We start from the raw sequence: 15,327 nt of genomic DNA on the forward strand, positions 1-15,327 counted from the left end.
TGACATAGTGCAGTAGTCTGTCATTGATTGGTCAGGGCATAAGTTCAAAGGCTGCTGGTTCCCTGTTGCCATTCCCTTGCAAGATTTGTTTTTGCCCTCATTTTTCAAGTGACTGTGCTCTTGTCCAAAAGCCTACACTTCTATGTGCTGAGATTTGCATTTTGGATTGTCTTTCCCCCTTCATTCTCCCCCCTCCCTGCTCATTCAGGAAAAGAAAAATAAACAAGCAGCCTCATGCTCCATTCCCCATCCCCCCCGTCCAGCCTAGTGCTCCATCAATGCCGGCACATGGAAGCTCATGCTTTGAATAAGTCTTGGTTGGTCTTAAAGATGCTATTGGACTCAAATTTTGTTGATATGTTAAGAAGCATTAGTATGAAAAGAACTTGTTTACATCCTTTTATTATGAAACAACTCCTACAGTCCTTGTTCTTTTTAAGAGGACCTTATTAGTGACATTAATTATGAATTGGCACCAATTATTTTAGAACACACTTGAATCTCAATATTGGATAAATGGTTGCCTGCAGTGTTGGGGTTGTTCCTCCCCAACCGTTTCTGCTTTGGATTGAAGATTTTGTTTTGTTCCCAAATACCAAAACCTATTGCCTGATTTCTCAGAGACAGATAATTGGACACAAGACTCATTTCAAACAGAGGAATACTTTCTCTGTTCTCAAAGGAAAAAAAGAAGCACAATTTCATTTTTTTCCTAAGGCTAAAGTGAGGAGACATAAACATTAGAAAATCTGAGACACAGATGGGGATTTGACTGGTAAAAGTTATTACTGATAGGATAGCAGTTGTTGAGATGGAAGATGTGAAAATCATAATAGCTTCTCAGGTGCATATTCATGATATGAGCTGTGTTACAGAGCAGGTCAAGCAATCAGTTTTACATTCATATCCAGAGCCTCAGTCATTTTTGTTCAAATGCTCTCCTGTGAGCAGCTAATTCAACTGGGGCATAGAAATTTATTCTTGTGTGAAGACAGTCTTATTTAGCAAAGGCTGCAGGAGGGAAATTCAAAACTGTCCGTGACCTAATTCTAGATGACCAAGAGAAAGCTCCTGTTAGTCTTTTCATTCTAATATGCTAGATTGTTTGCTCAGGAAGAAGTCTGGATTATTATTTTTTGTCCAACTAAGAAATATTTTGAAGGTTTTAAAATTTGATTTTAAAAAAACCCACGTATGGAAAATATTTGCATTATTGGAGGGTTACTTGAGGTTCTGGACTGATATCCTTAATCAAATACTTTGCTTGTATCTATAAAGGATAATACCTTTGTAGTTTACCGATGTGACATCATTTCTTATCTTGGGATATACATATTTTACTATTTGGTTGTAGTGAGTCCTGAGTTGCAAATGACCCTGCATGCACAAGATGATGACACAACATATATTTACCATATCATTCATCTGGAAGTGAGACAGAGGTGATTGAAGCTTCCAAGGTACCTCTCTATTAGGGTCTGTCACTGATACACTTTCAGTGTTATAACTAATTCCGTGTAGTCAGGCCTGATGTTCTGCACACCAGGTGGTGTGGAATTTGACAAGATCCGGTTGGTGGCACAGAATTTTGGGCATCACAGGCCTGGTCACATGCTTGGTGGTATGATTCATAATGATTATATGTATGTCAGAGTTTGGGACTAAACTGCATTTCCCCATAGGGTTGTCAGGCTTGGCCTAACCACCCACAGAAAACTGGGAAGAGGTATGGAGGGGCAGCTATCAGGGAGGCATGATATCACTTGCAGGAACAACCAGAAGTGACAATACTAGTGATTATTGGAAATTATGACAAAATTAGAGTGTTTCTGAAGATTTCTAGAGAGGCATGATTTCATATGGGTTTCAAGTTGTCACTGACACTGATACTTAAAAATTCTTTCACCTGCCAGCCACTAAAGTGCTGGTAGGCAAAGTTTCATGGAAGTGGAATATGTTCTGCCCAAAGGAGGCACATGACAGCCCTATTTCTCCACTGTAGATATAATCTTCCCTTACCTGCATAAAGTAACTATGCATAAGTGCCTATTTCTATCTTTAAAAGATACTTACATGTGTCTTGCTAGATTAAAGATTATGCACACAGTAAAGCTTCGACTGAGAACAATGTTTGGACAGACACAAGGATCTTCCTCCACAGAGTACATTAAATCCTTTGATCTCCCACAGCAGGCAAATCACCTGCCTCCCAAATCAGGAAACCCTTACACCTACCAAAAACACTGTTTGGGATCCAAGTCAATCAGTGCAATTTTAAGCAATTATGCTACTCTAAACCCATTAACTTCAAAAGTAAACACAATATCTGTGCATCACCTGGAAGTTGTTGGGGAGTGACGCTCTGGTTTTGGGCAAAACTCCTTGTTAAGAAGCTAATTCTACCACAAAACCATGTCTGTGGCATGTTGCATCACTTCCAGGTTCTTTGTTTCCTTCCTTGTTCTTCCCTTCTAGCTTTTGGTAAGTTCCCCCCATCCCCTCCTGGCTGGTCCAATGGACCTGGCAACCCTAGTTGTGACACTGAATCTTTGGAGCTCCATCCTCAGTGAGATTCATCTGTCACCTTCAATCCTGGTCTTCTGCCAACAAGCACAGGCTTTTTGTTTGTTTTGCTCAGCATTTTGTCATTATCTCATGTTAGCTGTGCTTCCTGTTTGTATATTTATGTGTTTGGTTTCTAATAATTTGTATATTTTTAATTGAAAACACTGTTTTTAATGTTCTAAACTATTTTTAATGTTTTAAATGTTCGAATCTTGGCTACGTTGGTGACCTGGATTGGTGGAAATGTGGCATAGAAATATATATATGTAATATATATGATTCTAGACTCTACCCTGTCTAGGGCTAATGCCCTAGGCCCTGTGTGAGCTGGCACATTATGGCTCATTGTTCAAAGACATTCCTTGATTCACAGCTGAGTGCTTGGAGTGATGCCATTGAGAAATATTGCACTGGAGATATAAGCATGCTCTGCTGTGTTAAATCAGTTTGGCTTATGCAAGCCATCACTTTGTGCCACTGATTCTCACTTTACATTTTTTAAAAGTTCAAAACATTTAGGGAAATGTATCCCCGATGTTCTGGTGCCTACTAGTTCTGTTTCCAATGGTCTCCTGCTCAAACACTTTCAGTTACAAGAAGAGGACATAAACAATGGGGATTCTACCAGGATCGTGAGTTTTAAATTATACATTAAAAAAAAACCCATTATGAGGAATAAATGGATTTTAAATATATATTCTGAATACAGAATTGGAACTGAGTTTTCTTAGGGCTGTATTGGTTTTAGCATTTTCATACAAAAAAATAAAAGTATACAGTATACAGGTACCTTGACAAAACTTATAAAGGCTTTATAGAATGTTCAATGTAACAGTCTCCATATCTAAGCAGAAGTACCATGTCCCCTCATATTACTCTGAGCACCATCCAGTTCTCCCCAGTGCAGGTGTACAGAAGGATCCTCTTAAGGCATAACAGAGTCCTTCTCCCCTCCCCCCGGTGCTATGCAGTACTCTTCTGGAGAATAAGAGGCTATGTGTGTCTCATTCCTGCCACTCCTGGGGCTATGGGACTCAGTTTTTCCATCTGTTGGTGAAGCAGTGAAACGTCTTCTGAGATGGAAAGGGAGCCGTCCTGCTAATAGACAGAGCTTGGGGCATGATGTTAGGACTCAGAAAGTGGTACTTACCAACAGTTTCTGAGCAGCAGCCGCACAGATTTTATATGTAGCCTTGCAGCCCCAGTATTCTCAGTAGCCCAGTGGGGCCCTTACCTGCGAAATACTGAGATAAGAGAGCAGGGGATTCTCTTTGAGGAAATCACATCCAATTTCAGCTTGTAGGTTCTGGCAGTATGCCTTCCAGAAACCCATTTGGCCTACTGGCCTACTCTTTCCACTCAGTCAAGAAACATGAGCTTAGAGTTCATGTTCCTTGATTGCAAAGGGCTGGGGGACGGTTGGATGGGGATTTGGAAAGTGCACTTAGGCCTCCCTAGTGTGACCCAGTGTGCTGAAAGCCATGCATACATATTGAGGGAAAGAGGTTGCTGTCTTATAGCATGTCCTATGGGGAACCTTCTGTATGCAGGGGCTGCACACACACAGATTGTGCATATAGCCTTTTCCCATTAAAACTTTCCCAGACTATTTTTTGTTGAGCAAAGTGCATATGGCACAGCAGAATTTATATTGGGCTGTTGCTGAGGATATAAAGTTCGCATGGTGCCTTTATTAAAGAAATACAAGTCCTTGATTTAAAGGTATTCATTCATGATAGGTTAGAGCACAGCAGAGATAGTATTCTCATCTAACTAACCATAATAGGATGGATATAAGGCATGGCCTGCCCTCATGGTTGCAAGATGGGGGGGGGGGGGGAGAGAGAAGATGTTGGCCAGAAGGAGGAAGATTCCCTGAGAACAGCAATCTACACATCAAAGGGACAGTATCAGAGCAGTAGAAAGGAAGGGATAGGTAGGTCTTGACCTATCTGACACTCTGGATCTCTACAGCCCGTCTCTGAAGTTCTGAGACTAAGAGAGAGTGTAAAAGGCTTCACTTCTAACACATTCCGTGGCGCCTCTTTAGAGTAATCTTACGGTGCCAACCCTGTTTTTTTAAATATATATGTATATATATATATATATATATATATATATATATATATATATATATATATATATATATATATAAAACACAAGGTATGGTGTGTGTATGTGTGTGTGTGTGGGGGGGGGATGGCAGCAGAGAGTGTTAGCAGCCCTCTGGACAGGTAGATAACTACATAAAAGAGACTCTTCCCCCCAAAATAGCTCTCTACGGGTTAAACATACCAGGGTCAATTTGTAGATGTTTGAAACACTACAGTTTTATTGAAAGATTGGACATTTGGCACACAAAACCATCAGCTGATATAGATACTGTCATATTTTTTTAGCCAGCTTTCAGAACTGTGTGAGTTTGGCCTCTACTCAGTGTTAGAGTGTTTATGTTATAGCACTTCATGGTTTCTGATAATATTCAGGGATTTTAAAATCCTTAGATGGTTGGGAAGGTGAGCCCAAAACAGTGGGGTGTACAAGGAGCTTAAACTTGCACAATTAATGAAAAGTGTTCTGAAATAACTTGTTATAAATTATATGTAACACTACTGTGGATTATATAATTTGAGATCTAAGTTTAATGTTCCAGTCCAAAACCTGATGGTATTAGGAAATAATTCCTATTGAATTCACAGAGATTTACTTCTGATGTAGCTTGGTGTAGTGGTTAGGAGCGCTGACTTCTAATCTAGCAAGCCGGGTTTGATTCCGTGCTCCCCCACATGAAGCCATTTGGGTGACCTTGGGCTCGCCACAGCACTGATAAAGCTGTTCTGACTGAGCAGTAGTATCAGGGCTCTCTCAGCCTAACTTACCTCACAGAGTGTCTGTTGTGGGGAGAGGAGAGGGAAGGCAATTGTAAACCTCTTTGAGACTCCTTCAGCATATAAGCACCAACTCTTCTTCATTTATTTATTTAAAGCATTTGTAATCCCACCTTTCTCCCAGGTAATTGGGGACCCAGGTAAGTAATAGATCGAAAATGATTTAAATATACAGTCTTAAAAATATTAAAAGTCAGAAAAAATTGTTAGTCAAATAAGAGATCCTAGTTCCAAAGAAGCAAACTACAGAAGCCATTAAGAAAGCCAGAGAGTTCTCTTTAACTACCATCAATGAAATTGCACCCTGATATCTTCTTCGACCCTATCTCAAGTTGGCATCCTGGCATACAGGGGAACTGTGCAAAAAAGTGGACATTGAGATGGCTAGAGCAAGTTTGGAGGAAGACTCATGACAAGATGTCAAGAACATCTTGTAGGATGCTTTTAAAGGCCTATGAGAGAGTAGTGAAAGCCATTAAAGGAGTATTTCATGGCTTCAGTTGCATCTGCCAGCTCATGCTTGGCTCAATTATTCAAAATTATTCAATAATTTATGACCTTGGATGAGGACCACTCCAATTGTACACAATTGGCTCTCAGCTGTGAGGCTTTTGTGAACTTTTTTTGCAGGTAAAATCTTGGTGCTCCTTCACAACTTTCCCAAGTATTGAAACAGCAAATGAACTGGAAAACAGAATGAAAACAAATGTTACTCAAATTTATGGGAAATTATCCTAGATCTCAATCCAGTGGGAGCTTGGTCCTAAATATAAGACATCATTGTTCCAAGTAAGTTTTCTTAGAGTTAGGGCACAAAAAAGTTTAAAATGGGGATACCACTGAACTGAATCTAAGGTTGATGTGGAACTTGCTGCATTTTTTTTTTTTTAATCACAAATGGTCTGTTCACGGAGTGCATTTTTCAGCATGGTAAACCTGTGGATAAGGTTCTCAGAGTCCTGATTGCAGCATTGGAAAAAAACATCATTGACCAATTAATTCATTACTGTTGCTCACATAAACATGTAACTTGGAACAATCAGTACTACTAGTGAATTTGCCTGCAAATAGGCAGGGAGGATGAGTGAAGACAAAGAGAGATTAATGGCAAAGAAGGAAATTTCTTTCAGAGTCCCCCCCCCCACCCCAAATAGCTGTGTTAAGAAGACAACTGAATATGGGAGGGGGCAATCTCATGCGCTGAAAGTGCTGCACATTGCTTTAATTTGGCATTTTCTAAAACCAGGAGGAGGGGCAACAGTAGCAGCATACCGATGTGGGGAGAGTAGCATAGCACAGAGCAAAAGGAAATGAAAGAAGGAAGCACAGCTGAGAAATACACTGACCTGTGGCTAGAAAGAGGTGAGCAGGATTCAAAGCAAAAGGACAGAGACCAGGGAGAGTCTTGGTAGATGCCTATGGGAGTTGTGAAGAAATGGTGCATGTGCACAGCAGGAGCTGAGTGAAAAGACACAGTGGATGCACATATCAGAGGGGAGCGAGCCCATGGATAGACACAGCAGGGAGTAGGAAAGAGATAGATGGCAACTATGCTTGTGGGAATGGGGGAGGGAGAAACGGTGAATGTACACAGCAGGGGGGGAGCAAGCCAGAGAGACATACAGCAGATGCAAACAGCAGGAGGGAGAGATGTTTGGATCAGGGAGAAAGCTCCTAGGAGAAAAGTGAGAAGGAGCCACTGCAAAATTAATAAAAGATAAAATGCTGTCATAAAGATGTAGTCTAACCATTCATATTTAGCTCTTTGCAATTAATGTGAAAAAGCTTTGGAAAAGGAAAACCCTGGTGTATACAGTGCCTTTAAAAACACCCTTTTGTTTCCCCCAGAAATTGTTGTAAGTGGTGTCCTTGTTTTATAAATAGAGTTTGCTTGAAATAACGGCCTTGGCTGCACATTTATAATGCCAATGGGAAGCTGGCTTCTGCTTTTCCTGCCCCAGCAGCCTGATCCTATGCCTGACAGTGGGAGTTCAGTCATCACTTTTAGAGATCTGCTATTAGCAGTAAACACTGTTTACCTAAGTCTTAAGTTCTCCTTATGTGAACATTAAATGGTTACAAACCTAGTGCTAATGGGACGTTAATTACATTGTAACTTTAATTAAAATAGTCTTAGTTTTTGGCAAGATTGGCTTGCATGTTCAGTCTGAGCAACCCATTTCATTTGAGGGATGCAGGAACTGCTTAGAAAACTGAATTCTGCAGAAACAAGAATACTTACTTACAAAGGGTTACATTCTCATGGAGAGGAATAATGCCTCTGAACAGTCCTATAAAGAGGATGATGAGTATATTAAAATAAACAAGGGAATAATATTTTATTTTAGTGTTTACATTAAAAATGTGGCAGAAATCCTTCACAGTGGATTTGATGAGAAGAATGCAAGCTTGATTTCAAAGTCCATTGACTTGAAATTAATGGGCTTAGATGGGCGTAACCTTGCTTTAATATGGCACTGCAGAAGTGCTATTTAAATGTGAGTTGCTTTTTTTCTACCCAAAGGGGTCTCAAAGTGGCTTACAGTTGCCTTCCTTTTCCTGTCTCCACAAAAGACACCCTGTGAGGTGGGTGAGGCTGAGAGAGCCCTGATATCACTGCTCAGTCAAAACAGCTTTATCAGTGCTGTAGCAAGCCCAAGGTCACCCACCTGGCTGCATGTGGGGGAGCACGGAATCAAACCTGGTTCACCAGACTAGATGTCCATACTCCTAACCACTACACCAAACTGGGTCTCTCATTGGCAGCTGCTATGTGCTCCATGGAGGGGAGAAACTTTGGCAGGCAAAAAGAATGTGACCACATGATCCTTGGGGTACAAGCACCATGACCAGCGTAAGTCTCGTGCCCACCAGAAATCTACTTGTACATAAATCAAGACCATTGAAAAAAGAATCCACAAAAGAAATCAAGAAAAAGTTTAATAGGGGAGGACAACTGTATTAGTCTGCTAGATGACCTTGGGCCAGTTATAGTTTCTCTTAGAATGCTCCCATCCCCATCTACCTCTCAATACGACTGTTATGGCGAGAGGAAGGGAAGGCAATCGTAAGACTCCATTAGGTAATGAAAAGTGAGGTATAAAAATCAACTCTTCTTATTTTGCAAACAGCCACTTTACCTTTGTTCTTGTCTTGCTAAGCAAAATAGCAATAGCACATTGATGAGTTTTTCACAGTAGCTTTTTAATTTTAATTTTAGAATTATCATACTACTGCAGTCAACACAGTTATTGTTATACAAGCAGGCAACCTGGAAGATTTTTGCAGGAAGCACCAGACTTTCCCCTGTATCTCCATCCTCACAATAGTTCTTCCCTACTAGCATCCCCATATCCTCTACTTTCTTAGTTTTTTCTTCTTCTTCCCACCCACCCATCTATCTTGTTACTGTCCTCATATTTAGTATATAGTTAATTAGAATCATAGAGTTGGAAGGGTTCATACAGACCATCTAATCCACCCCCCTGCTCAATACAGGATCAGCCTAAAGCATCCAGGATAAGTATCTGTCCAGCTACTGCTTCCACTGCTGAACTACTCTGATTGTGAACCCCCCCCCCCCCCCCCCGTCCTGCTATCTAGCTGGTACCATTCTACACAAAGTTTAAAGCCATTACTGTGGGTTCTATGTTCTGCTGCCAATAGGAACAGCTCCCTGTCTTCCTCCAAGCAACAACCTTTCAAATACTTAAGGAGAGCAATCTTGACCCCACTCAGCTTCCTCTTCTTCAGGCTGAACATATCTCAACCTTTCCACATGGGGTTTGGTTCCTGGCCCCAGATCATCTTTGTAGCTCTCCTCTGTACCCTCTCAATTTTGTCCACAGCATTTTTGAAGTGAGGCCTCCAGAACTGCATATATAATTGCAGGTGTGGTGTGGCCAATGTAGTTTACAGCAGGACTATGACATCTTGCAATTTTGATGTGATGCCTCTATTGATATAGCCCAAGACTGCATTCACTTTCTTTACACCAAAACACACAGTCTTCTTATATTTAAGAAGTACCCCAAGATCTACCTGGACATGTATCTCCTATCCAGTACACTCACTTCTCATTTTTGTGACCTAAAGGTAGAACTCTGCACTTATCCTTATTGAATTGCATCTTGTTCCCATTTGCCCACTTTTCCAGTGTGGTCAGATCTCACTGAACTCTATCTCTATTGCTATTCTTCCCAATTTGATGCCATCTGCAAATTTAATGAGTAGCCCCTCATCTAGATCATTGGTAAAAATGTTGAAAATTACTGGACCCAGTACTGAGTCCTGTGGCACCCCACTGCTCACCTCCCTCCAATTGAACAAAACATCATTGACAACCACTCTTTGGGTTTGGTGTTCTAACTAGCTACCTATTCAGCTAACCATCCAAAATCCCAGAGTGCAGTCCTTCAATTCACCCACAAGTACTGTTCTCATACACAGCAGCCACAGTTAGAAGAGGCAAGAAAGAAAGAAACAGCCCTTGCCTGCAATTCTCCATGTGTTCCTTGGCTTCTCCTCAGCTGACTTCATTTATATCCCACCTATTCCCACTATGGGAAGCAGCTTTCATCATTTCCTCACCTCGATTTTAGTCTCACAACATTATGAGGTAGGTTAATTTGAATTTGTGTGACTTGTCTAAAATCATCCAGTGACCTCCAATGGTACAGTGGAGATTTGAATTTGGGCTTCCTAGATCCCAGTCTGACACTGCTATGCAACACTGGCTTTTGTGTAGTGAGTGCTGTCAGAGAGTGGTTGCTCAGTAAGTGGTTGCTGCTGGGCATGGGTGAGTTGTGCAAGTCGTGGGGTACTAGATCACCTGGTGATTGCTGCCAGGCCTGGCCCCAGACTGTCCATCCAGATTAGGGAGGTGGAGAGCAGGGATGGCCTCTGTGCCCAAAACAGCCTCAGTAAGGGCACTGTGCTGAAAGGGTACTTTTTACTGAGAGAAACCAGAAGACTGGTAATATTATTTTCTTAAATTGTACCTATTTCTTAAAGCTACAGTCATTTCTAGAGGCACTGCTGCTATGATTTTGGGGATTTAAAACACCCCAGTGTACTTTTTTCCCCCCAGAGTTCAGATTTTTCTACAAAACTGAGGCTTTTTTCCGTTTTGTAGAATGATCTGGTTTGTTTGTTCATGGCTCCAGACTCTGAGTTTAACTATCCACAGATCTGACCATGTTGAGAATTAAACATAGTGATATCTGAGCTAACCCTCCCCCATACCATCACTAGTATTCCTTAGAATAATTACTTGTGGTCAAAGCAGATGTGATGGAAGATCTGTGAACTGATGTTCCAGTTGTCAAAAACTTTTTAAAGGACCTGGATTGGCCCTTTGTCCTTCCATCATTTTCTTGATCAAATCTCTCTTACTGTCTTATGCTTACACTGGAACTGCTTTTTGTCCCATGCTAATATGCTTATAAAACATATGTATTTTCCTCTGTAATATATAAGCATTGAGCATGCACATGCCCACATGCACACACTTTCCTTTTCCAAGCCTTTTACATAGCTGAGTCTTGTTTTGGGGTGCCATGCCTAAGTGTGATGGAAACCTGCTTAAAGAAGCGTTTACTCAAATTAATGAAACTTAAATTCAAGTGCTCCAGTGTAATGGAGCTGTCCATTTGTCAGCGTCATGACAAATCCTGTTTCACTGAATAATAGAATCGGCTGTTCCTGTTTATTAACTATCTTGCTCTCCTGTCCCTCCTGCTGGTAGATATTCTCAACATGTAGTGTTTCCTAATACAAGTTATCTAAATATTTTTAAGCTTGGAATCTGAAATGGATTAACTGTACTAAAAGACATTGGAGAAACAGTATGCATTCCTTTCTAAAAATGTGATTTATTCCTTCAGAGACCATGTCTGATGGCTGCTGAATCGAATTCTCGGAAATCAGCATTTCTGCTGCAGGCAGAATTGCCTCACATGGCGCTGAATCCCCTACTATGTCATGATAGGAAACTTCCCACTAGGGGGCATATCAGCTGGCTTACTTGTTCGGCATGTACAAAAAAGTCAGGGGATAATGAACTACAGGCAGAAATGATCACACCAAGGGAAGCTGTTTTTGTAACTAAGAGAAGTGGGCACTGCACTCTCTGAGCTGGTTGGATCTATATCTTTAATAGGTGTGCAGAACTAGGCATTTTGTCACCTGCAGACATTCACTACCTTTGCATGGCAACTGTTGTAGGTAAAATTTCAGTTTCCATACAGATCTGGGTGTCTCTGTTTTGAATTGAAGCAGGGACATAAAGTGCTTTTAGAGAGAAGCTCTCTCTGTAAAAATGCCAAACTATTAGGGGATGTTTCATGTTCACTCCTAGCATCAGAAAACCCATAGGAACAACAAATGTTTTACATCCTTGCTCATTAATTAATTATTACTTGTATTTCACTCCCCAAACAGCTTTTACACATTCTTGGAGATGTCAGCAGCAGCAGCAGGGTGGCAGGGGGCATGGTGGTCCCACCACACAATGGTGGGAGTGTGGCATGCATCTATTCCACCATCGTGATATGTGTGTGAAAATGACATGTTTGGCTTCATAGTACTACAAAGCTGAATGGGGCATTTTGTGTCCCTGCATGGGCCTGACTGGACCTCTAATGGCCACCATGGCAAGGAAGGGAATGCAGAAGAAGCCACGTTCCTTTGCCATGGGCCATCAGAGGCTATAAAGCAGGTCAGGGCTGGAAGGAGCTTGGACAGTGTTGGGATCATGCATAAGCAGGGATTAGCCCGACTGTCATGCAGTCACCAGCCCACCCTTCCGTGTCCTTGCATAATCAGTCCAAGAGTAGCATTGTATCTACCAAAGGTATAGCTGCAAAGCAGAGAGTGAAAGGATGTTCTGTGTTGGAGCCTCTGTCTCCCTCTGACTGCATTATAGTTGCCTCCTGAAGTCTGAGGCTAAGAAACAGTGTAAAGTTCTTCACTTCCAAGAAACAGAATAAGCAAATTTTCTAAACAGTGTATTGTGACTCAGTCAAGAGTGTATATGTGCAGTTATAGTAGAATTCATGGTCTGAGATACAAATTTGTTTATGGTGACATGCTCACTCATGAACCAGTTCCAGATGTTCTTGTGCATAGGCAGGAAGGAGGACAGCTGGTGGGAAGAAAAAGAGCCATCATAATCAGGGCATTGATTCCATGGCAGTGAAAGTGTTGACTGTTGTTGGTAGTTTACTTAGAGGCCTAAAATATATGAGTACTACTTTATGCACACTCCAACCATAGAGCCATATCTGATTTAAATAACAATCAGGCAGCCACAAATGTAAAGAGGGTAAAAAGGGGAACTCAGAGAAGCTACAGGACTCTGAGCAGTGTTCCATTTTCTCAAAACAGACAGTGCCTTTCTGCAGGTTGAGTCAGACAATATATTTTAGAGAAGTAAAATGTGAAAATGAGTGTGCAGACTGCTACTGTAACAGCTGATCATGACACAACACTGCTGGATGCATCATACATCTCAAAAGTCAAATGTTATCATTAGCATCACCACATTCAGACAAAGATTTATTTAAAAAAATCAAGAGAAAGTAGTGCTACACTACCTGATTCATGTTTTTGCAAAAAGATTCAGGCTTGTAGCCTGAAATGACAGATTCTGTCTGGTGTCTTGACTTTTCCAGTGATTGCTTTTTCTTGAACAAAGCAATCCAACATGTTGTAGTTACAAAATTCCAGGTTCTTCAGCTCCTACCATTCTGCCCTTTGAAGATGGTTCAGAAACTTCAGCTGGGCCAAGAGTATTAGGCCCAGTATTCAGCTGGGCCACTAGAGTATTCCCTTTAGGGAATAATGATGACAAAAATATTGGAACCTTCCCTAAAGGTATCCCCTGTGCAAGCATCGAGTCATGTCTGACCTTGGGGTGACGCCCTCTAGCGTTTTCATGGCAGATTCAATACGGGGTGGTTTGCCAGTGCCTTCCCCAGTCATTACCGTTTACCCCCCAGCAAGCTGGGTACTCATTTTACCGATCTCGGAAGGATGGAAGGCTGAGTCAACCTTGAGCCGGCTGCTGGGATTGAACTCCCAGCCTCATGGGCAGACAGCTTCAGACAGCATTTCTGTTGCCTTACCACTCTGAGCCACAAGAGGCTCATTGGAACCTTCCCTAACCCAAGTCAAAAGAGTAGCCTGCGATGCATTTTTCCATCTTCACCAGGCATAGCTACTAGCATCCTATCTGTCCTCTGAACACCTCACCATGGTGGTCCATGTGACAGTCACCTGCAGGTTGGATTTCTGTAACTCGCTCTACATGGGCCTGCCCTTATCCCTGACTCAGAAATTGCAAGTGGTACAAAATGTGGCTGGAACATCTTGGAGAGCCCACATCCAGCCTGTTCTGAGGCAGCTGCATTGGCCTCAGCTAGAGCCAAGGCCTTCAAGGTCCTGGGCCCCACCTGGTGGAATGATCTCCCAGAAGAGTTGTGGGCCCTGCGGGAGCTTTCGGCACTCTGCAGGGCCTGCAAGATGGAGCTCTTCTACCAGGTTTATAGTTTAGGTCAGGGCAGAGAGAACATCTATGGGGGGGGCCTTGTTAAGAAGTACATATGACCATCGAACATCTAATGGCATCTAGTCATACTCCCTCTCATGCCCCCTGTTGTGTATGGTGTTAGGGGGAGGATAGATGACTTATAATACCGCCATGTTGTATTTCTCATGTCCTCTGTATTTTATGTCTTAATTTTTAATGGGGTTTTATTGGGGGTTTTAGTATTGTGGCCTGTTGTTGTAACCTGCTATGAGCTGGTTCCGGGAGTGGCAGAAAATAAATTTGAAATCATCATCATCATCATCATCATCATCATCATCATCATCATCCAAATACCTTACCAATATTTGGAATCCAGGAAATCAGGAATATTGATACTGTCTTTTTCCCCCCTGCACGTACCTAGAGTTATCTTTGGTTCAAGTTGATGAAGACATACTGTGAAGACAGATTATACCAGACTCAGGTATTCAGTGTCTATGTATATCTATGTATGCAGAGCAATGTCAACCTCTGAGACTCTGTTTTTGTTAAATACAAGACATATCAGCTGACAAATGTACTATTTATCACAGTGGGTTTATTTAAACATTTCAGTTTAAAGGTGTCTAATAGTGCAATTCTGTGCAGAGTTTCTCCAATATAAGTTCATTGAAATCAACATATTTAGACTTGAGTAATTCTGTATTGAGGGCAAAAGAAGAAGGGGACGACAGAGAATGATGTGGCTGGATGGTCACTGAAGCAGTTGGTGCAAACTTAAATGGACTTCGAGGAATCGTAGAGGACAGGAAGGACTGGAGGATCATTGTCCATGGGGTCGCGATGGGTTGGGCATGACTTCACACCTAACAACAAAAACAAATTCTGTATAAGATTGTACTATAAGAATCTTACTTTTTGGGAAACAGTAAATAACAAGCTGCTCAAAACTGCCTGATAAACCTGTCCAGTTTCCATACCAGTAGTTGAGCAGTCCATGACAGACCAGCTCCTGGGTTTTTGGAGGAAACTTTGGCCCTAGTTCCATACCAGTCAGGCTGCCATTCTGGCCATGGGGTGGATTCTGCGCTGGTCACTCTGACGGATGATATCCAGCGCCAGATGGACCAGGGTGGTTTGGCCATCCTCGTTCTTTTATATCTGTTGGCCGCAAAACTGCTGAACAGAAAAGTAAATATAATTCTGAAAGCAAGGGGAACTGTAACCCGCCCCCCCCCCCCCCGTTGTCATTCACTGCTCACACAGATGCTCCATTCAGACAAGATTTTGAAAGCTGAGAATAATTAGAAGCAAATGAAAATACATAAACCGGTTTGTGTTTTT

At 41.7% G+C, this 15,327-nt stretch overlaps 1 protein-coding gene across 30 annotated transcripts in view; it reads left to right on the forward strand.

The window, feature by feature from the left end:
- Positions 1–15,327, forward strand: part of LOC143838184 (uncharacterized) — a 229,256-nt gene that overhangs the window by 53,788 nt on the left and 160,141 nt on the right. For 19 of the 30 annotated variants that reach the window (XR_013231261.1, XR_013231282.1, XR_013231281.1 and 16 more), the window contains one exon: positions 14,408–14,467. The exons of the other annotated variants lie outside the window; for them this stretch is intronic. The gene's annotated coding sequence lies outside the window, so the exon portion shown is untranslated. The remainder of the gene's footprint in view (positions 1–14,407; positions 14,468–15,327) is intronic. 30 annotated transcript variants of the gene reach the window in all.

Source organism: Paroedura picta, chromosome 5 (assembly GCF_049243985.1).
Source record: "Paroedura picta isolate Pp20150507F chromosome 5, Ppicta_v3.0, whole genome shotgun sequence".
Classification (NCBI taxonomy): Eukaryota; Metazoa; Chordata; class Lepidosauria; order Squamata; family Gekkonidae; genus Paroedura; species Paroedura picta.